The 22,774-nt window shown below is 37.2% G+C and overlaps 1 protein-coding gene and 1 pseudogene across 1 annotated transcript in view; one reads left to right on the forward strand and one right to left on the reverse strand.

Moving 5' to 3' along the window:
* The window catches only part of UMAD1 (UBAP1-MVB12-associated (UMA) domain containing 1), a 235,057-nt gene that overhangs the window by 85,608 nt on the left and 126,675 nt on the right, over window positions 1-22,774 (forward strand). The window lies entirely within an intron of this gene.
* Window positions 1,107-1,924, reverse strand: LOC132372187 (5-azacytidine-induced protein 2-like; annotated as a pseudogene).

Consider the following 22,774-nt stretch of genomic DNA (forward strand, 5'->3'; position numbering starts at 1 on the left):
TATGCTTTTAAAGTTATCTTCCCTATTTAATTAAGCTATATTTTGGTGCTTTTACTTTCCAGAGTTAAATCTCTCTCCTAATTGGCTTTCACCTAAGTAAATTCAAAAGATTTGTCATTCTTCATTCTGTGGAAAAGTATATAAACGTTACTGTTCATTTGAAGTTTCATCATAGATATTCAAGAGCGTGAGGCATATGGTTAGAATGAAGCCCTTTACCACACCATGCTGAAACCAAATGCCTAGCCTAGAAAGCTTGTATAATCTTCGTTGTTCTTCCATTCTCCCCCTTAAAAATGCAAGAGTTACCTGTCATCTCCATTAATTTGCACTGCTACCTTGTGTTTCTTTTGGTCATTGAAGCAAAATATGCCAGTTAACTTTATTTTTTCATCCAAAAAGCAGTGGTTTTAATCCCAAATGCATTAACTAAAAATGCTTTCCAATCTCCCACAATGTTCAGGGAATAGCTAAGACCTAAGACTCTGATATCAAAAAGCATTTTAATTCAATTTGAATTGTATTATATAGTAAATGTAAGATTATGAAGTATTTTACTTATATTCATAAAAGTATGCTTAACAAGTATGTTGTGAATAGGGTGGTGTTATTTTTGTAGTTTCTTTCATGGAACACTCGGGTTTCATAAAACCAGTGATGTAAAAAAATTCCCAGGAACACATCAAATAAATTACTGTTTAATAGACAATGATTTGTCCGTGAAGAGTGATTATACCCTAAATGAATATTGTTGCAAGGTCAGTCAAAGAGGAAAGTTGATATTGGTTGATTGGTAGCATACCACTCTTGAAAGCACAGATGTTATAGCTGGAAAAATCCTGTAAAGGGATCAAATTTGAAGGAAAGATAGTATAATATAAAGGTAATTTTTAAAGGGACAATATATTGGTACATATTGTACCTTAATACATATAATAAAAATATATATTCTATACTAAAGACTAAAGATTTCAGCAAATTTTTAATCTAAGTCCACTTTTATAGTTTGTTATACACATTTCTTAGAGAACAAGTAGGGAAAGTCTCGTATCCTCGTCTCCAGATATGAATCTCTTCAGAATTAATTCTTACGAAGGCAGCTTTGGTTATGTTGACCCAAAAGTCTTATTCCTAATCTCCCCAAAGACTACCTGACTCAATTTAGGAGCTCTTGGGAACACCCATGAATTAGCTCCCATAGATTTTTTTGCCATAGGAGTCATGTTCCTGAAAGTTTGTGCTGTCATTAGGAATGGTTCTCTCATTATCTGTCTGTGATTGCTTTGTCTGATAAAATCTTTATATCTCCTGGTAAAGGGGCAGCTATGATCCTTATAACAAAGTGCTTTGCCGTTTAGTGAGAGAGGGTTGTCTTTTGAGCATTGCGTCAAATGGACTTTGTGCTGTCCTTCCCAGTGACTTCACTGCCTTCTCTTGGGATGAAGGCTTTCCTGATTGCAGTTGGAGTTTTCAGTGTTCTTAGTAGCTCAGGCTGCACTTAAGTCCTGATATAAGTTAGCCATCTCTCTCCTCAGTTCCCAGATGAATGCTACTTAGCTATGACCTGAGATATTTGGTCTTTGAAGATGTCTGCTGATCAGATCCTCTTCCTAAGACTGATCGCTTTGGATGTTTTGTAGCTCAGTTTTAAGATTGCTACATTTCTTCCTCCTAAGTTCCAGCTCTTGTGCGAAACCATGGATCTTCAGATTATAGCTCCATTTTTCTACCTGCCAGTTTGATGAAGGTGGATTTAAATGCTTTTTCACCTGCTGAGTTTCTAGATGTCCTTAGAGGGAGGAGTTCTGCTTATTTAGATGGCATCTGCTCACTCAATACTTTCAAACATCTAGTTGTCTTTGTTTTATTCCAATGTGCTTTTCAAATTATCTTATTGATGTGTATGATAGCTCTTGTTTACTTGTTTTCACTTCACAGAACATGTTATTCTTCATCTTATCTGGTTCCTATCAATGTTTCTTCCAAAAATTATTCTTTTTTTTTTTTAAAGTTCTCTCTTTGAATCCAAAAATTCTTTTCTTAATGTCTTCGTATAGAGTGACAGGGCAAAATAGGAAGCAACAGACTCATTCCTCAGTGTGTTAAGGTGAGAGCCACTGTGTCTCTGAGCTTTTCCACAATGCAGAAGGCAGATGCCATCCTCTGCCAACGCGTCCAGGACTGTTGGAGCCTGGCTTCCAATGGCCGGTCACTTTCCATTCCCCGGTGGTAGGAAACAAACTGAAAACAACTGGGGTGGCTGGAGGTCATCGGGACTCTGATTTCCCCACAGACCCCACTGCTTGTCCAGCCACGGTAGCTGCCTCACTCCATGAGGGTGTTCCTTTCCTTGGATTGGGTTGCACCCCTGCCCCCCAGCTTTTCTAAAGCTACATTTTGAGAATCCTGTCATTTTTGGAGAAAAAGGAGTTAAGATTACTATATGTATATATAATTTTTATATGTTAATTTTTGGGGAACCCCATTGTCTAGTGAGTCAGACATCCAGAGTTGAATCTTAGCTCTGCTACTTGCCCGCTGGAACTGTGGTGAGTTAATTAACCTTTCTGGGCTTCATTTACCTCAGCTGTGAAAGGAGGAGGATGACGTGGCCTCAGTAGGGCTGCTGAAATGTTTAGATCCAATAACTTATGTAAACTACTCAGCCCAGCACCAGGCACAGAATGGGTGCTCACTCAATAGCAGTTTCTCCTTCTCTCCAGCAGAATGCCAAGGTTTCTGCCCAAGCCCACCACAAGTTCTTAAATCTGGGCTTTGTTTTGTTTTGTCCGTCATTTAATCTCCAGAGCAAATAATGTTTAGTCATGTTGTGGGATCAGAAGCCTGGAGCAAACAAACTACTACCACAGTGTAGATGAAAAACTAAATCAGTAAGAAATACTCAGTGTTATTTGATTCATTTCACCTATGACAGTTTTATTTATTTATTTTTGATGACACACCAATGGTCATACTATTATTTTAATGTATACGCTCAGATATGTAAAGTTTTAATTACCCTTATATTTTCATCTATCAGAAAGTAATTATTTTTGCTTTGTTGGCTTATAAGTTTTTGCTGAACTGGTCTCTTTAAAGCTTGTCATATTGTCTCTTTGTATATAGTAACTTAAGAAAGAGTGCAGAATGTGGGCAGGTAGCATAATTTTATAGTAGCCACATTTTAAGATAAAATGTAGAAACACCCTAATAATAAGGTTGGTACATTTGCTTCTTTTTAACTAATCCTGAATATTTTCTTTTTCTTGAAATGAGGTCTGTTTTTTTGGCTTTGCCTCTCATCTCTTTTGCGTGCGCTCAAAAAACGTCTGTAGGTTTAACTTACAGAACTCATCTTGGGGTTTAATCGAGGCTTCCCTTACTGAATGGTGTTTCATGCTTGGTAGGGGCCTAGTCTGAGTAATCCTTTTGGCTAATTGGACCAAATAATTTCCTGCAAGTTATCTGTGGTGAATTACAGTAGGAGAGCCCAGTGAAAACTGTCCACCCTAGTGACCAGGAGCTAGACCTCAGAGCTTATTAGACCTGAATCCAGCTCTGGTTCACATGACATTAATTAGTTGTTGGTCTAGGCAAGTCACTTACTTACTATCTTTGTGCCTCAGTTTTCCTATCTGTAAAGTGGAATAATAATGCCTAATTTATCAGATTGTTGTAAGGATTAAATGAGACAGTACATGTCAACAACTTAGCCCAACACTTACATATACTGAGTCTTTAAGAAACCATAGCCATTATTATGTGATGGAAAATCCAGTGTTAATAAAACTTTATCTTATTTGTCACCTTAAAACAAAGCAACAACAAACCCAGTTTTTCATGTTATCAATTGAGATAATAGATTCTAAAGCCAGACTAATAGAAAAATGTCTTTTTGATACATATAGGTTTATAGTTATTTGAATTGATAAAAGGGTCTATAGAATGTTAAATAGTAGTTAGCTGTTGAAATAATTAATCCAGTTTCTTAAAGATGTTTAACATAGGACCAAAGCTAACATAGGACCAAAGCCTAGTGTAGGCATTGGAAGAATTTAGTATACTTTTTGAAATTTTTCCAGTATTGGATCTGACTCACTGACTTGAAACAAACAAAACAGAAGCTTGTTCTCCCTGTGCCCTTAGTGCCAAGAAATAAATCATTGCTATATTCATCAAGTCATAAAGTTTAAATCGTCTCCGAGTTGGACACCTCAGGGTAGTATTTGATGCTAACCACTGATTCAACCAGGACCTGGTGATATTTAATGGACTGTTGTTCAAGGTCAATTGACACTAGGTGCTGCATCAATATTAAAGTATTGCACAACAATATGGATGTATAAAAACTTCCATTAAGCAATGAATATAAATGAACTTTATTTGTCCTTGTAACCAAATATGCTATGGTTTACGGTTATGTAACCACATACTGTGCATCAAGAAAATTTCCTTGCTTTAGCTTTACCAATAATTTGTCCTTTTTCTGAGCTACTCTTAGGGCTGTGGCTCCTTAGCCACAAAGCACACAGGCATTTCTTTATGTGTTTTTCCTGCTTTCCTATTTTCTGCAGGCCAGAACCCACCCCATCCACTGTGGGGTGGTGCTAATGCTCAAAAATGGCACTGTCTTTGCCCTTGATGGTAAAGTGCCAGCATTTCTTGTACACCTGCTGTGTGCAGTTGCCTTGACATGACTCCATTTGGAATTAGATGGTAGCTGCCAAAGGTCAAGCCATTGGCTTCACGGTCAACATTCCCAGGTGAGACGGAGAACAGGGAAAGGAAATAAAAAGAAGGAGACAGGGTATAGGGAATGAAATCTTGTTGTTTGAATTCCTGAAAGAACTGGCAGAAATTTTAGGGAAAAGGGTAAGAAATTATTTTTACTTCTCAGCACCAGTATTCAGGCACAATATCTGAACAAATTATAAACTTTTAAAATAAATAAAATATTGCTTAGCTGTTACATAGGTATTCCTTAAGTAGCTTAGATTAATGTATTTTTAAAGTAGAAAGTTAGCATAGTTTGTTACAATATCAGATTTTTAATTTGACACACCACAGATGAGACCCTATAAATACTTAGTAATGAACTGCTGTCTCATCAGGCATTTAAGGTTTAATCACGTAGTCAATTTATATCTCACCGTCCTTACCTTGCCTGGTCCCTGTGACATTCACCATATTGTCAGTAAGCTGCTGTAACCTCAAGTGAGATTTGGCATTTTTCCCCATTCCTAACACCTGCCCTTTCATGTAGTGCTCCAAAAAATGAGATAGTTCTTTGTAGCACACATCAGTAGCTCAACAAGTGTTTCTTTGAAGCAACAGATTATTTACTCTTGTGCCATATGGTTTGACCTCGGCACCTTTGCTGTCTAAAAACAGTCAGAAATATTTTCAAAACTTAGATTCCTCAAGATCAGTTTTGTCAAGGAAGCTGACTGGTGTTCCTAATAACATAGCAAGTCAAGCAGTACCTTTAGAACATCTGAATATTTACATCAGGATCAAAAGCTAGTTTTTCTTAAAATTTAGATGTAAAAAAGAAAAACTGTGAGGCTGTACTAATCAAGATATTTCATGATCTTCAGAGAAACTACAGGATTTTAAAATTGCCACTTTGGATTGATGATGAATTCATGAAGAGTAGAAGAAATGACCCAGCTTGCCAGTGGTTGGTTGGAGAAACTTATAAAGATGTTCAGATTCTACATATATGTCTATACACGGGGGAGCACAGAAGGTTAGCCAGGACTTGCCCAAAGAGAAATCTGAGTAAACTTGATAGTTCCTGTGTCAATGGGGAAAATAGAAAGGCAGCTTAAATAAGTCAAGACTGTTTAGCATCTAATTATTATGCAGTGAACCCCCTTCTTTCCCTTGATTGTTAAAAATTCTTGAAACCCTGGAATTGCTCCTGCGTTCAAGGCATGAGGCAGATTTGAAATTCTGCTAACACTTTCATTCGAGAACTGGCCAGTAGCAACTTTTTAACAGGAAGCAAAGAATTCTGGTGTTTGGTCCAGACCTGTATTTTTTGCATTCATCTCAAAGGAAGGTTTGTGAGAATTTATGACTATTGTTTGTAATAACAACCTTTAAAAGTCAGCTATTCTCTATCCCCACCCAAATATATTTGCAAGATTACTTTTAAGTCCATAAAATCTATAAAAATCACCCAAATCCTCCTTCAAACTATTAAAATTTAGTTTTACACTGCTTCTTACAAGATTGATGTTTTCTCTCCACCGCTTAGAATAATATTTTATTTGTCTTAAATTATTTCAAAATTTAAGTTGGTATTGCCTTTGTTGTAGAAATCTTAAATTCTAGAATTTTGAAATTTGGTGAACAAGTTCGAGTAGGATATACCTTTCATAACAGTTCATAACACTATGAAGTCTTATAATCTGCCTTTTACATTGCCTTTTCCATCCTGAAGTGTCATAACACTTTTTACAGTTTACTGCATGTAGCAGTCAACAGATTCCTTAATCATTTTAGTATCTTTGAACTTTATCCAGCATCCATTTATGTCTTGACATGTAGCTACCAGAATTAAAGACTGTTTGGGAGCAGAAATTAAAGTCTTCCTCAGCTAATGTTGAAATCAGGAATTCATTGTTTCTCCAAATCCTTTAAACCCTGACTTTTAGGCATGATTTTATTTTTTATTTTTTTGCACTCCATTCATGTGATGGAAACATTAATTAAGGTGATAGCACGGCAGCATTTCCCAGTGCCACTGTGAGTCCCTGAGCAGCGGTGCACGTTACATTAACTTCTTCAGATCATGAAGCCCCTATTTTGCACCGTGAAGCGGTAATTTCAGGGAATAGCGCTTTATGAAGTTCCCCCAGGTGTTGAACTTACTAGAGGAGCTTTGAATTCCTCTTTTAAGTGCAAGGAAAAATAAAGTAGGGGGTTTGCTTTGTTTTTGTTTTTGTTTTTAACAGATTTTTAATGCAACGAATTAAAACAATTAGAACTATACTTCAATTTAAAAATAAATAAAAACCACATTAGAATGACATTTCTGGTCCTCTCTGCCTATTGAGCCAACATTAACTTGAATAAACACGAAACCATTGGCTTGCTAAAAAATAATTTTGGATTTTTCAGTTAACTGCCGTTGATGTGATAAGGACTGAGCAAAACATGCATATCTCTTCTTCTGAAAGTGGGACTACTAAGTATAAGACATTAAATCAACTTATTAAAAATTTAACACCTTTGTAAAGTAACAAAATTATTTTTTACTCCTAAATAAAATGCTTTCTTTTTTATTGTAATACAATTAATCACTTTATAATTATAGTTTTATTGAAGAAATCCTTCTTACCACCTTCCTCTTGAAACTTACTATAGTGATAAAATGCTGCTGTTAAACCATTATGGACGTGCTCCACATGACATGGTGCATGATAGATGCTCAGCAAATTTTTATTGGTATGTTGAAGGTCTACATGGTAATGGCCTCTTTCTATGTAACATGTACTTTTTGTAGTCAAATCTCAACTTTTATTTTTTTACTATATTTTAATTATGATCTAGGCCCTATTTATATTTAATTATCTTTCTAAAACTATTCTTATTAGATTTAATTCAAATGTAAAAATTTGTACTACAAAAACATTAAAATAAAAAAAAAACATTAAAATGTGTTCATGTTTGAACTCTTTACACGGTTTTTTTTAATTTTTAAATTTTATTTTATTTATTTTTTTATACAGCAGGTTCTTATTAGTTACCCATTTTATACATATTAGTGTATACATGTCAATCCCAATCTCCCAATTCATCCCACCACCGCCCCCCCGCCCCCATGCCACTTCCCCCCATTAGTGTCCATATGATTGTTCTCTACATCTCTGTCTCAATTTCTGCTCTGCAAACTGGTTCATCTGTACCATTTTTCTAGGTTCCACATATATGCATTAATTTACGATATTTGTTTTTCTCTTTATGACTTACTTCACTCTGTATGACAGTCTCTAGATCCATCCACGTCTCTACAAATGACCCAATTTCGTTCCTTTTTATGGCTGAGTAATATTCCATTGTATATATGTATCACATCTTCTTCCATTTGTCAGTCAATGAGCATTTAGGTTGCTTCCATGATCTGGCTATTGTAAATAGTGCTGCAGTGAATATTGGGGTGCATGTGGATTTTTCAATTATGGTTTTCTCTGGGTATATGCCCAGTAGTGTGATTGCTGGGTCATATGGTAATTCTATTTTTAGTTTTCTAAGGAACCTTACTGTTCTCCATAGTGGCTGTATCAATTTTCATTCCCACCAACAGTGCAAGAGGGTTCCCTTTTCTCCATACCCTCTCCAGCATTTGTTGTTTGTAGATTTTCTGATGATACCCATTCTAACTGATGTGAGGTGATACCTCATTGTAGTTTTGATTTGCATTTCTCTAATGATTAGTGATGTTGAGCAGCTTTTCATGTGCTTCTTGGACATCTGTATGTCTTCTTTGGAGAAATGTCTATTTAGGTCTTCTGCCCATTTTTGGATTGGGTTGTTTGTTTCTTTAATATTGAGCTGCATGAGCTGTTTATATATTTTGGACATTAATCCTTTGTCCATTGATTCATTTGCAAATATTTTCTCCCATTCGGAGGGTTGTCTTTTCTTCTTGTTTGTAGTTTCCTTTGCCATGCAAAAACTTTTAAGTTTCATTAGGTCCCATTTGTTTGTTTTTGGTTTTATTTCCATTACTTTAGGAGGTGGATCAAAAAAGATCTTGCTGTGATTTAAGTCAAAGAGTGTTCTTCCTATGTTTTCCTCTAAGAGTTTTATAGTGTCCGGCCTTACATTTAGGTCTCTAATCCATTTTGAGTTTATCTTTGTGTATGGTGTAAGGAAGTGTTCTAATTTCATTCTTTTACATGTAGCTGTCCAGTTTTCCCAGCACCACTTATTGAAGAGACTGTCTTTTCTCTATTGTATATCCTTGCCCCCTTTGTCATAGATTAGTTGACCATAAGTGCGTGGGTTTACCTCTGGGCTTTCTATCCTGTTCCATTGATCTACATTTCTGTTTTTGTGCCAGTACCATATTGTCTTGATTACTGTAGATTTGTAGTATAGTCTGAAGTCAGGGAGCCTGATTCCTCCAGCTCCATTTTTTTCGCTCAAGACCACTTTGACTATTCGGGGTCTTTTGTGTCTCCATACGAATTTTAAGATTTTTTGTTCTAGCTCTGTAAAAAATGCCATTGGTAAATTGATAGGGATTGCATTGAATCTGTAGATTGCTTTGGGTAGTACAGTCATTTTCACAATATTGATTCTTCCAGTCCAAGAACATGGTATATCTCTCCATCTGTTTGTATCATCTTAAATTTCTTTCATCAGTGTCTTATAGTTTTCTGCATACAGGTCTTTTTTCTCCCTAGGTAGGTTTATTCCTAGATATTTTATTCTTTTTGTTGCAGTGGTAAATGGGAGTGTTTCCTTAATTTCCCTTTCAGATTTTTCATCATTAGTGTATAGGCGTGCAAGAGATTTCTGTGCATTAATTTTGTATCCTGCAACTTTACCAAATTCATTGATTAGCTCTAGTAGTTTTCTGGTGGCATCTTTAGGATTCTCTATGTATAGTATCATGTCACCTGCAAACAGTGACAGCTTTACTTCTTCTTTTTCGATTTGGATTCCTTTTATTTCTTTTTCTTCTCTGATTGCTGTGGCTAAAACTTCCAAAACTATGTTGAATAATAGTGGTGAGAGTGGGCAACCTTGTCTTGTTCCTGATCTTAGCAGAAATGGTTTCAATTTTTCACCATTGAGGACGATGTTGGCTGTGGGTTTGTCATATATGGCCTTTATTATGTTGAGGAAAGTTCACTTTATGCCCACTTTCTGGAGAGTTTTTATCATAAATGGGTGTTGAATTTTGTCAAAAGCTTTCTCTGCATCTATTGAGATGATCATATGGTTTTTGTTCTTCAGTTTGTTAATATGGTGTATCACATTGTTTGATTTGCGTATATTGAAGAATCCTTGCATTCTTGGGATAAACCCCACTTGATAATGGTGTATGATCCTTTTAATGTGTTGTTGTATTCTGTTTGCTAGTATTTTGTTGAGGATTTTTGCATCTATGTTCATCAGTGATATTGGCCTGTAGCTTTCTTTCTTTGTGACATCTTTGTCTGGTTTTGGTATCAGGGTGATGGTGGCCTCGTAGAATGAGTTTGGGAGTGTTCCTCCCTCTGCAATATTTTGGAAGAGTTTGAGAAGGATAGGTGATAGCTCTTCTCTAAATGGTTGATAGAATTCGCCTGTGAAGCGAATGGTCCTGGGCTTTTGTTTGTTGGAAGATATTTAATCACAGCTTCAATTTCAGTGCTTGTGATTGGTGTCCTCGTATTTCCTATTTCTTCCTGGTTCAGTCTCAGAAGGTTGTGCATTTCTAAGAATTTGTCCATTTCTTCCAGGTTGTCCATTTCATTGGCATATAGTTGCTTGTAGTAATCTCTCATGATTCTTTGTATTTCTGCAGTGTCAGTTGTTACTTCTCCTTTTTCACTTCTAATTCTATTGATTTGAGTATCCTCCCTTTTTTTCTTGGTAAGTCTGGCTAATGGTTTATCAATTTTGTTTATCTTCTCAAAGAACCAGCTTTTAATTTTATTGATCTTTGCTATCATTTCCTTCATTTCTTTCTTTGCCTCCATTCTTTTTCCGAGGTCCTGGATCTTCTTCACTAACATTATTCTGAATTGTTTTTCTGGAAGGTTGCCTATCTCCACTTCATTTAGTTGTTCTTCTGGGGATTTATCTTGTTCCTTCATCTGGTACATAGCCCTCTGCCTTTTCATCTTGTCTGTCTTTCTGTGAATGGGGTTTTTGTTCCACAGGCTGCAGGATTGTAGTTCTTCTTGCTTCTGCTGTCTGCCCTCTGGTTGATGAGGCTATCTAAGAGGGTTGTGCAAGTTTCCTGATGGGAGGGACTGGTGGTGAGTAGAGCTGGCTGTTGCTCTGGTGGGCAGAGCTGAGTAAAACTTCAATCCACTTGTCTGGTGATTGGTGGGGCTGGGTTCCCTCCCTGGTGGTTGTTTGGCCTGAGGTGACCCAACACTGGAGCCTACCCGGGCTCTTTGGTGGGGCTAATGGCTGACTCTGGAAGGGCCCACGCCAAGGACTACTTTCCAGAACTTCTGCTGCCAGTGTCCTTGTCCCCACGGTGAGCCACAGCCACTCCCTGCCTCTGCAGGAGACCCTCCAACACTAGCAGATAGGTCTAGTTCAGTCTCCTGTGGGGTCACTGCTCCTTCCCCTGGGTCCTGATGCGCACACTACTTTGTGTGTGCCCTCCAAGAGTGGAGTCTCTGTTTCCCGCAGTCCTGTCAAAGTCCTGCAATCAAATCCCGCTAACCTTCAAAGTCTGATTGTGTAGGAATTCCTCCTCCCGTTGCCGGACCCCCAGGTTGGGAAGCCTGGGGCTCAGAACCTTCACTGCAGTGGGTGGACTTCTGTGGTATTAGTGCTCTCCAGTTTGTGAGTCACCCACCCAGCAGTTATGGGATTTGATTTTATTGTGATTGTACCTCTCCTACCGTCTCATTGTGGCTTCTCCTTTGTCTTTGGATGTGGGGTATCTTTTTTGGTGAGTTCCAGTATCTTCCTGTCAATGATTGTTCAGCAGTTATTTGTGATTCCGGTGCTCTCGCAAGAGGGAGTGAGAGCACATCCTTCTACTCTGCCACCTTGAACCAGTCTCCTGAACTCTTTACCCTTTAATCATATGTTTTCATGTCTGGAAAGCAACTTACAATGGTTGCTTTCAGGAGTGGCATGTTGGTGGAGAAGGAGACTTTTTACTAATTGATTAATTCAGCAGATATTTATAAAGCATCCATTATGTGCAGACACTATGTAAAGTGTTGGCTATGCAGAGGTGACCAAGATGGACATGGTCCCTGTCTTCGTGAATTTTACAACCTAGTGGAAGAGCCAGGCATTTAATATGCACATATGCATACACACACACACACACACACACATATGTATTTACTTACAAATTGTAATGAGTGATATGAAAGAAAAGGATGCTATGAGAGAGAATTCACAAGGGGGAACTAATTTAGGGTAGGAGGTGGTTCAGGAAGTGATATTTGTGCTGAAACTTGAACGATGAATCAGAGTTAGCTGGGCAAGAAGTGGAGGAAAGCGTTCCAGGTAGAGGAACCAGCATGTGCAAAAGCCCTGAGGCAGAAAGGATTTTGGCTTACTGGAAGAACTGAAAGAAGACCAATATCACTGAAGTACAGAGAGGAGCAAAGAACTGGGATGAAATTGGATAGGAACAGGCAGGTCAGAATATACAAGGCTTGGCAGTTCGAATTTTGTTCTGAAGTGCAAGGGGAATTTATTGAAGGAGTTTTTTTTTTTTTTTTTTTTTTTTTAAAGGTTGACTACTTTTTTTTTTTTAATTTTTTATTTATTTATTGATTGATTTATTCATTCATTTATGGCTGTGTTGGGTCTTCGTTTCTGTGCGAGGGCTTTCTCTAGTTGCGGCAAGTGGGGGCCACTCTTCATCGCGGTGCGCGGGCCTCTCACTGTAGCGGCCTCTCTTGTTGCAGAGCACAGGCTCCAGACGCGCAGGCTCAGTAGTTGTGGCTCACGGGCCTAGTTGCTCCGCGGCATGTGGGATCCTCCCAGACCAGGGCTCGAACCCGTGTCCCCTGCATTGGCAGGCAGATTCTCAACCACTGCGCCACCAGGGAAGCCCTATTGAAGGAGTTTTAATAGAGGAATGATAGTATCTGTTTTTTGTTTGTTTGTTTTAATTTAACGACCTCACTAGTCTTTAAATTAAAGAGGAGAATCTGTAGGATATGGCCTAGAGCAATAATAAATAGTCCAGGTGAGAGGTAGTGGTCACTTGGACTAGAGTAGTGACAGTAGAAATGGAGAGAAGTGAGCACATTTAGAATGTATTTGGGGATATGGTGATGGATTATATATGGGGACAAGGAGGTTCCCTAGAATTAAGTAAGTGTCCGATGGCATGAGCCATAGGGTGGAGGATATAAGAGTCTAGAGAAGGAACAGGTTTTGGGGAACATCAGGAGTTCAGTTTTTAGACAAAGTAACTTTTATGTAGTAATGGAGGTTTTCAGTAGAGGTTTGGGCTTACAGTATAAATCTGGGGATTATCAGGGTGCAGATGGTATTCACATCTTTGTGAATGAATGTGATCACCTAGGGGGGGAATGTTGAGAAAGAGAGCCCAGGACCTGCCCCTAGGGAGCTCTGAAACCTAGAACTTGAGTAGAATAGGAGACGTTCATAGACGGACTGAGAAAGAACAGCCAGAGAGTCAAGAGGAAAATACTGAGGAGAATGGGTGTTGGGAAAGCTAAGAGAAAAGTGTTTCAGTAAGAATTAGACCCATTCTTGTGTAGTTGGAGTAAGCTTATATTACCTTTATAATTATATATGTATGTACATATATTTTTTTTTCCCTAAAAAATGCCTTTTTAATGTATTGGTGGGGCTGGCCAGAGCGTGTCGGGAGCGGGCGCCGAGGCCCAAGCCGCGGGACCCTAGCGAAGGCCGTGCCGAGGTCGCTGGGCCCCGCCGGGCGGCCCTAGCTGCCGCCATGGGCATCAGATTTTTAGAAGTTATCAAACCTTTCTGTGCAGTTCTACCAGAAATTCAGAAACCTGAAAGGAAAATCCAGTTTAGAGAGAAGGTACTATGGACTGCTATAACTCTTCATCTTCTTAGTATGTTGTCAGATACCACTATTTGGAATCATGTCATCAGATTCTGCAGATCCTTTCTACTGGATGAGAGTTATTCTTGCATTCAACAGAGGAACTTTAATGGAATTGGGTATATCCCCAATTGTAACATCTGGTTTGATTATGCAGTTGTTAGCTGAAGCCAAAATCATTGAAGTTGGAGATATACCCAAAGACAGAGCCCTATTCATTGGAGCCCCAAAACTATCTGGTATGATCATTACCATTGGGCAAGGCATTGTGTATGTCATGACGGACGTGTATGGGGATCTCGCTGAAATGGGTGCTGGAATCTGTCTCCTTATCATCATTCAGTTTGTTGCTGGTTTGATTGTGCTGCTGTTAGATGAGCTGCTACAGAAGGGTTACGGCTTGGGGTCTGGGATTTCCCTCTTTATTGCCACCATCTTCTGTGAAACCATTGTCTGGAAGGCCTTTAGTCCCACTACCATTAACAGTGGCAGAGGTACTGAGTTTGAGGGTGCAGTCATAGCTGTCTTTCATTTACTGGCCACCAGGACAGACAAAGGTCGAGCTCTAAGGGAGGCTTTCTATCGTCAGAATTTACCCAATCTCATGAACCTCGTGGCTACAGTTTTTGTGTTTGCTGTTATATATTTTCAGGGATTTCGTGTGGATCTTCCCATTAAGTCGGCCCAGTACCGAGGGCAGTACAGCAGCTACCCCAAGCTCTTCTACACCTCCAACATCCCCATCATCCTGCAGTCGGCCCTGGTGTCCAACCTGTATGTTATTTCCCAGTTGCTGTCAGTTCGATTTTTAGTAAATTTACCAGGCAACTTTTTAGTAAATTTACCAGGACAGTGGGCTGATGTCAGTTGGGGAGGACCTGCTTGTTCTTACCCAGTGGGGGGCCTTTGTTACTACCGTTCTCCTTCTGAGTCCATGGGCGCCATATTTGAGGATCCTGTCCATGTGGTTGTTTATAGCATCTTCATGTTGGAATCATGTGCATTCTTTTCTAAGATGTGGATAGAGGTGTCTGGTTCCTCAGCCAACGATGTAGCTAAACAGCTTAAAGAACAGCAAATGGTAATGAGGGGCCACAGGGATACCTCTGTGGTTCATGAGCTTAATAGGTACATCCCCACGGCGGCTGCGTTTGGGGGCTTGTGCATCGGCACCCTGTCAGTGTTGGCTGACTTCCGTCGGGGCCATCGGCTCAGGCACTGGAATTCTGCTTGCAGTCATTATTATTTATCAGTATTTTGAAATATTTGTTAAAGAACAGGCTGAAGTTGGCGGGATGGTGCTTTGTTTTTCTAAATGTTCCAGTATTTCTTTTTGTGTGTGTGAAAGGGAAAATATTTTGACACATTGTTTTTGTCAGATAATGCTGGCTCCTCTTTTCTTCTCTCACAGTTTGTTTTCAAGTGCTGACCGTCTCATTCCTGAAATGGGCACGGAGCTAAGCCTGTGTGCAGCATTAGTACCAGCTGCCTTAACACTGAACTTTACATTATTCATTAAAAACCCTACATGCAGTGTTGCCTGTGATGCTGGAAACCAATGTACCCGCCTTGCCATGTTCAGTTGTGACGGTGAGATGGCGACGTGGATCAGTTTTGCACACAACATTCAAGACACTCAATATTCCCCCCACTTGTTTAAAAATAAATGTAATTCAGATTGCCAAAAAAAAAAAGTATTGGTATCCAAAAAACAAACCTCACTGTAACTTAAAAAGTAAATTAACCAATGAGATGACCTTGGATGAGCTCTCTTTTGGAGTAATTTTTTTAAATGTACACCTATAAAAGACATGTTCAAGTACATGTACAAGATACAGAGTGGGAAATATACAACATGCAGAATCCAAGTAGAAATTGTTTTTATAAAATTAGCATCCTGTTTTCCATGTATTATTACATGCCTCTGCTGGTTGGATTAATGGGACTTTAAGAAATATAAATGTTAAGGTTGAGTTTAATTTAGTTTTGATTTCTTGTTTGTTCTGATGTGTCAAACTTGGAAAAGTAGGGATTTCTCTGCCTAAGTATGATTTCCCCTTCCTAGCTGGGTAATATAGCTTAACCAGTCAGACTTCAGGAATATGCCTGGTATTCCCCGAGCCTTTTTACAGTTGCAACAGCTGATGCTACTGAATTATTTTAGCAAATGATAGAATGTTTACTCGTAGAAGAAAGAATGGTGTAATGGAAAGAGCGTGGACTTGGATTCAATCCTAGTTCGAATTCTTACTCCTGCACATTTGCACAGCCTACTTAATCTCTTCATCCTTAGCTTTCTCATGTATGAAGTGGCTATACATAATGAATACCTACTGCACAAAATTTTTGTGAGGGTTAAATGAAATTAAGTATGTAAAATGCTTAAGAAAATGTCTTTCACAAAGTGTGCACTTAATAAATGTATTGGGGGTTTTTTTTTTTTTATGTTTATAAAAAATATAGTTTCTGGAGTCTCCTGGCCCTTGCATCCAATGTGCATCAGTCATTATTTTTCTCATCTAAAAAGATTAACATTTATTTTTCATCATAGAAAATGAGATTTTCACCATATATATTATTTATGTTTATAAATATAAAAAAATTTAAAAATCAAGGCATAATTCATGTAAGTATTGTTACTCTGTTTCTCAGGATGCCTTTTCTAAGTGACAACTGCTTAGAAGGATTAATTCTTTTAATTAATGAGCCTAACATTTAGAACCAAAATTTTTAGGTAAAGTGATTTTCAGGATTGTCAAGTGAAAAGAATGTAAGTATGAGTAATCACAGATTTGAAATTCTGTATTCATTTATCTGAAATAAGCTTGATTGACGACAGAGTTACTATTGTTTGATGCTTTAATTTTTTCATCTCCGATATTGATGTTTTATTTCATATAAAACGGCACTATGGTAGAACATTTGCTCTTCTTTCTGTGGTAATAGACTTGCTTTAAACTAAACCCATCAAAGTGCTATACATTCAAATGCAATCATGTTAAAGTAATAATTCTCAGTGTATTTGAAAAGACTTGCAGAGAAATATTTATTGTAAAGCACATGGCTTTTACAGTGCGTGCACTAGGCTGTTTTTGCTTGGTCTGTATGTATGTCTGTGTATCTGCATTCCTGTTGAAATCTGAAAGAGGTGCTGTATATTTAAGTATTCAGTTTAGTCACATCAATGTGCATTTCCGTTTAAGTATCTGTAGAATTGGATTAGACGCAACACAATAAGATTTGGCTGGTGAGTCAAAATGAAATGTATATAAATTCACTTTCTTACAAATAAGTTGCTCTAAAATCAAAGTAAGAGAATAAATGTAGTGTGAAATGTTACGCAAAATCCAGGCACAGCATAATTAGCAAAGGTTAGTAGAAATGCTATTTGTTAAAACCTGAAGTGTAACAGTCAGTTTCCTCACAACAGGAAATAGCAAAGCAGTTAACAAACATCATCTGTCAAAAACAGTGTTAAGGCAGGTTAAGAACCACAAATATACGAAGTTTATAAGTTGTAAAACTGAAAAGGGAATGCATTTGATTTTAATATCTTTTACAAATTTTTTAAATGTTATACCGATTGATTTATTTCAATAAAATTTCCAAAATCATGTTAATACTTCCTTTATCTAAGGGCTGATAAAATATTTTAGATGTGGGATTTTCCTACTTTGAACAAAGTGATTCTACTGAAGGAAGAATCTACTCATAATTAAAACTGGGGAAAGTAAGTTATTTTTTTCCATTCTTCACTTTCTTAAAATTATTGTGGTAAAATATATATAACATAAAATTTTCCATTTTAACCATTTTAAATGTACAATTTAGTGGTATTAATTACATTTACAATGTCATGAAACCATCACCACTGTCTATTTCCAAAACTCTTTCATCACCCTAAACAGAAACTATATTTTTTAATAAAATCTTTATTGAGATATAATTCATATACTATAACATTAACTTACTTAAAGTGTACAATTCAATGGCTTTTAACATATTCACAGAGTTGAGCACTCGTTGTGCTAGTTTTACAGGCAACTCTAGAACCTTTTCATCACTTCAGAAAGAAACTCTGTACCCAGTAGCAGTTACTTTTCATTTTCCCCAAACTTTCTGCCTCTATAGATTTCCATTTTCTGGACATTTCACCTAGTGAAATCATACAGTATATTTGATCTTTTCTGACTGGCTTATTTTACTTCTTTTGTGGCTGGGTCCTTTACTTCTTTTACTTTTCAAGGTTCATCCATGTTGGAACATGTATTATTATTCCATTCTTTTTTATTGCCGAATAATATTCCATTGTATGGCTATACTACATTTTGTTTATTCATTCATCAGTTAATAGACATTCAGATTATATCTACTTTTTGGCTAATATTAATAATGCTGTGAATATTTGTGTACAGGTTTTTGAGTATATATGTTTTCATTTCTCTTGTGTATATACCAAGGAGTGCAATTGCTGGGTCTTATGGTAACTCTATGTTTAATCATTTGAAAAACTCCAGACTGTTTTGCAAAGGGACTGGCCCATTTTACAGTCCTAAGTGCAGTGTGTGCAAGTTCCAATTTCTCAGTATCCTGGCCAATACTAATTGTTACTGTCTGTCTGTCTGTTTTTTCTTGTTTAATTAATTTTTATTGGAGTATACTTGCTTTACAGTGTTGTGTTAGTTTCTGCTGTACAGCAAAGTGAATCAGCTATACATATACATATATCCCCTCTTTTTTGGATTTCCTTCCCGTTTAGGTCACCACAGAGCATCGAGTAGAGTTCCCTGTGCTATACAGTAGGTTCTCATTACTTATCTATTTTATACATAATAGAGTATATATGTCAATCCCAATCTCCCAATTCATCCCGTCCCCCCTTCTCCCCCTGTTATCCATACGTCCGTTCTCTATGTCTGTGTCTCTATTTCTGCTTTGCAAATAAGTTCATCTGTATCATTTTTCTAGATTCCACATATAAGCAATGTTATACGATATTTGTTTTTCTCTTTCTGACTTACTTCACTCTGTATGACAGCCTCTAGGTCCATCCGCATCTCTACAAATGACCCAATTTCATTCCTTTTTATGGCTGAGTAATATTCTATTGTATATATGTACCACATCTTCTTTATGCATTCTTCTGTTGACGGACATTTAGGTTGCTTCCATGCCCTGGCTATTGTAAATAGTGCTGCAGTGAACACTGGGGTGCATGTATCTTTTTGAATTATGGTATTCTCCAGGTATATGCCCAGGAGTGGAATTGCTGGATGATATGGTAGTTTTGTTTTTAGTTTTTTAAGGAGCCTCCATACTGTTCTCCATAGTGGCTGTATCAATTTACATTCCCACCAACAGTTGTAGGAAGGTTCCCTTTTCTCCACACCCTCTCCAGCATTTATTGTTCATAGATTTTCTGATGGTGACCGTTCTGACTGGTGTGAGGTGATACCTCATTGTAGTTTTGTTTTGCATTTCTCTAATAATTAGTGATGTTGAGCATCTTTTCATGTGTTTGTTGGCCCTCTGTATGTCTTCTTTGGAGAAATGTTTATTTAGGTCTTCTGCCCATTTTTTGATTGGCTTGTTTGTTTCTTTTTTGATACTAAGCTGCATGAGCTGCTTGTATATTTTGGAGATTAATCCCTTGTCAGTTGCTTCGTTTGCAAATATTTTCTCCCATTCTGAGGGTTGTCTTTTCATCTTGTTTATTGTTTCCTTTGCTGTGTAAAAGCTTTTAAGTTTAATTAGATCCCATTTGTTTATTTTTGTTTTTATTTTCATTACTCTAGGAGGTGGGTCAAAAAAGATCTTGCCTGTCTGTCTTTTTGCTTGTAGTCATCCTAGTGGATATGATGTAGTATCTTATTATGGCTTTGATTTGCATTTACCTGATGGCTAATGACGTTGAACATTTTTTCATGTGCTTTTTGGCCATTTGTATATTTTCATTGGACCAATGATTATTCAGATTTTTTCCTTATTTTTAACTTGGCTATTTATGTTTTTATTATTGAGTTATGAGAGTTCTTTATATATTCTAGATACAAGTCTATCAGATATATGATTTGCAATTATTTTTTCCCATTCTGTAGGTTGTCTCATAAATCTTCCTTTTTGAGATTCTACTGCTTCTTCTTTCTGATTTCTAATTACATTGTGATGTTACTTTGAGAAATTCTGTTCTCCTTATGGGATGTACATATCAGTGACAAACTGAGAAAGGTTATACTTTTATTACTCTGTGCCAAGAAAGTTCATTTTCTAATCCTGCACTCTGTGCTGTAGCATTCAGGAAGCATTTATTTTGGTCCCTGCTTATGTGCTGTACACTGGAACCAACCTCTGGGGGTATAAGGTGGAACTCATTCTTGGTAAGCCTACAGTCTAGTGGACAGGTCAGAAAAAGTTATGTTGTCAGGAAAAGCGCTGTATCTTTACAAAGCAAGGAGAGTTTATTTTATTAGATTTATGATATAAACTTACAAGTAGTGGAAGGAGACTTGAACATCACTGAGTCTGTTTTACTTAATGATGTGTAAAACTAGTCTAGTGCAGTGATTTCCAACAAACGGTCTGTTTCCCCACATTTTCCACTGCCCCTCATCAGAGCTCCTGCTCAGTCTCTCTGAGCCCTGGAAGCTGATCATTCTGGCACATTATTTTTGTCATTGCCCAGGCTGTTATTCTCTCCTCTTACTCAAGTCTTATCTAGAATCCAAGGCCTACCTTAAGGCCCCTCATGACTGGTGCGTTTATGATAACTGATCATCTTTTCTTTCTCTGATTAGTATAGTACTTTTGAACTTTAATTGTGTCTTAACTAATAGTCTCATGTTTGAGTGCTTGGTTGCCCTCATAGCGTAATTGTACCATAGAGTTCAGACCATTTATTTCTTTGGGACACTACTCATGGAACCGAATGGAAGAAACATGATAAAAGCAAGAGTTTCTGTTCTAACTTGGTAAAATCATTTGGAAAAGTGATGGAGGGAAACATTCTCTGGGCAAAATCAGATAGCAATGAGTTAGCATATGCATTAGTTGACATAGTTAATTAAACAAGCTGTTATGTTGAGTTGAAGGCAAGGAAAATATACAGTCAGTTATATTTGAGGCTATTTAGCATGTTTCTTTTTTCTACCCCCAGATTTTTCATGGGATATGCAGTTTTAGTAGGTTAACTTGGAGCTCTCATATGTTTAAAGTTTTCCATTTCACACATGTTGTCTAAATATGTGCACATAGTTTTTGCTTTTGCTACCAGCCTAATAAAAGCCTCTTGTGAATGCTTATCACCTTGTAAAGTAGTTACCAGAGCTACAGTAAAATTTGCCTGCAAGTGAAAAGGCTTTGACTTCCCTAGAGGGAGAATAAAAAACATATGAGACAAATAGCAGCAACTGAAATTATCTGGTGTAGAAAGTGGCAGAATGCCAACCAAATGCTCTGTCCCTAAAATGTTTTAAATTTTTATCTCAGCTCACTAAAAAGACCACCTTGTTTAAAGAACTTCAAACACAAACTTGGAAATGTCTCATTATTTTGGTACAATTTACACAAACAGTCCCCTTTTTTTATTGCTATCTTCAGGGATTAAGGTCCTGTAGATTTAAAAGAATTTTTTTAAGATGTTTATATCCCTTCTTAAAAATGGAGTGTTTGTATATGTGTGTTGTGTGTGTGTAAATTGTTACTGAAAGTTATTGCCATGTTTTTGATACTTCATATATCTAATTAGAAATGGTGTTGATTGTTCAATAGGCAAAGTGGGCTTCAAGTGCATGGTGAGAAATAGTAATGAGATACCTTCACTAGCCCGTAGGCCATGAGGACTCTTTTCCTAAATAATAGAGATGCAAGGGGTTGATAAATCCTACTATTGTTTTGGAGTTGCCTTGGGAGGATATTATGTAGTGGTGTTTTGATGTCTGTTCTAGGGCAGAGGACAACTCTAGCCTTGCTTTGCTCAGAAGTATTGATATTTTTTTTGAAGTTATCATTTAGAAAAGTCACTCACCCTTTTTCCTTTATAACTCTTTATTTGATCCTTTCAGAAATCCCTAGAACAAGGCAGAGCAAATGCTTTTATCCTGGTTTATGAATGAGGAAAACTGAGGCTCAAAAATATACAGTGACTTGGAAAGGTCACCAGGTAGTAGATCATGGGTTTTCTTCCACGGCTCTACAGTGTTACTCAGAAAGCTTCAAATCTTGGGTTATTGTGATACTTAGCAATTATGAAATATATTTTTGCTCAGAAATAAAAAAATTCTTTTAACCAATTGAAACTGCCAGAAAGGCTGCCAGGGTAGTAACTCAAAACAGAGTGGAGACGGAAGGTTTTGGTCCTTTCATGTGAAGCGCTGAGCCCACTAGGTCAAGGTTTTGAGAAATGGGAAATCTTCATTGTTGCTTCCTGAGTTTCTCTCTGAAACTGTTTCTCTCTATAACTAAAAATTCGGCTGCCATTATTTTCAGTTTAACAGGTAATTTTCCTTGAAGGAAAAGGAAAGTTTGCTGTGCTCTTGGAAGAAAGTACAGAAATTAAATCTGAATCATTAAATTATTAGAGAATATGCTGTTTCTGGGCCCAAAAATAGGAAAACAAAGTATAATCATCTAATAAGGCATTATATGTTTTATTGTATGCATTATGTTTTATTTTATATATAAAATTAAATATTTTATTTATGTTTTATTATATACCTGTTTATGTCATAAGGTGAAACCAAATTCTGTTCCTTGGATTAGAACATAATATAAATTCAGTACCTATTTATAAAATACAGATTTATAGAAATATTATGGAACTAATGATGACATTTTGATATTGCTGCTGCTACAGAACTAGATGACCAATCCCAGAATTGCAATATGAATTAATCACTCAATCTCGTTAGAGCTGCTATAAATTTTTTTAAAGGGAGCAGGTGAGATAGGACTTATCTTTGCCTTGGATTTATATTTATAGCAAAGTAATCAGCATTGTGCTGTGGCGGTATATTAATAATACAG

The sequence above is a fragment of the Balaenoptera ricei genome, chromosome 9, assembly GCF_028023285.1.
Source record: "Balaenoptera ricei isolate mBalRic1 chromosome 9, mBalRic1.hap2, whole genome shotgun sequence".
In the NCBI taxonomy this organism is placed as follows: domain Eukaryota; kingdom Metazoa; phylum Chordata; class Mammalia; order Artiodactyla; family Balaenopteridae; genus Balaenoptera; species Balaenoptera ricei.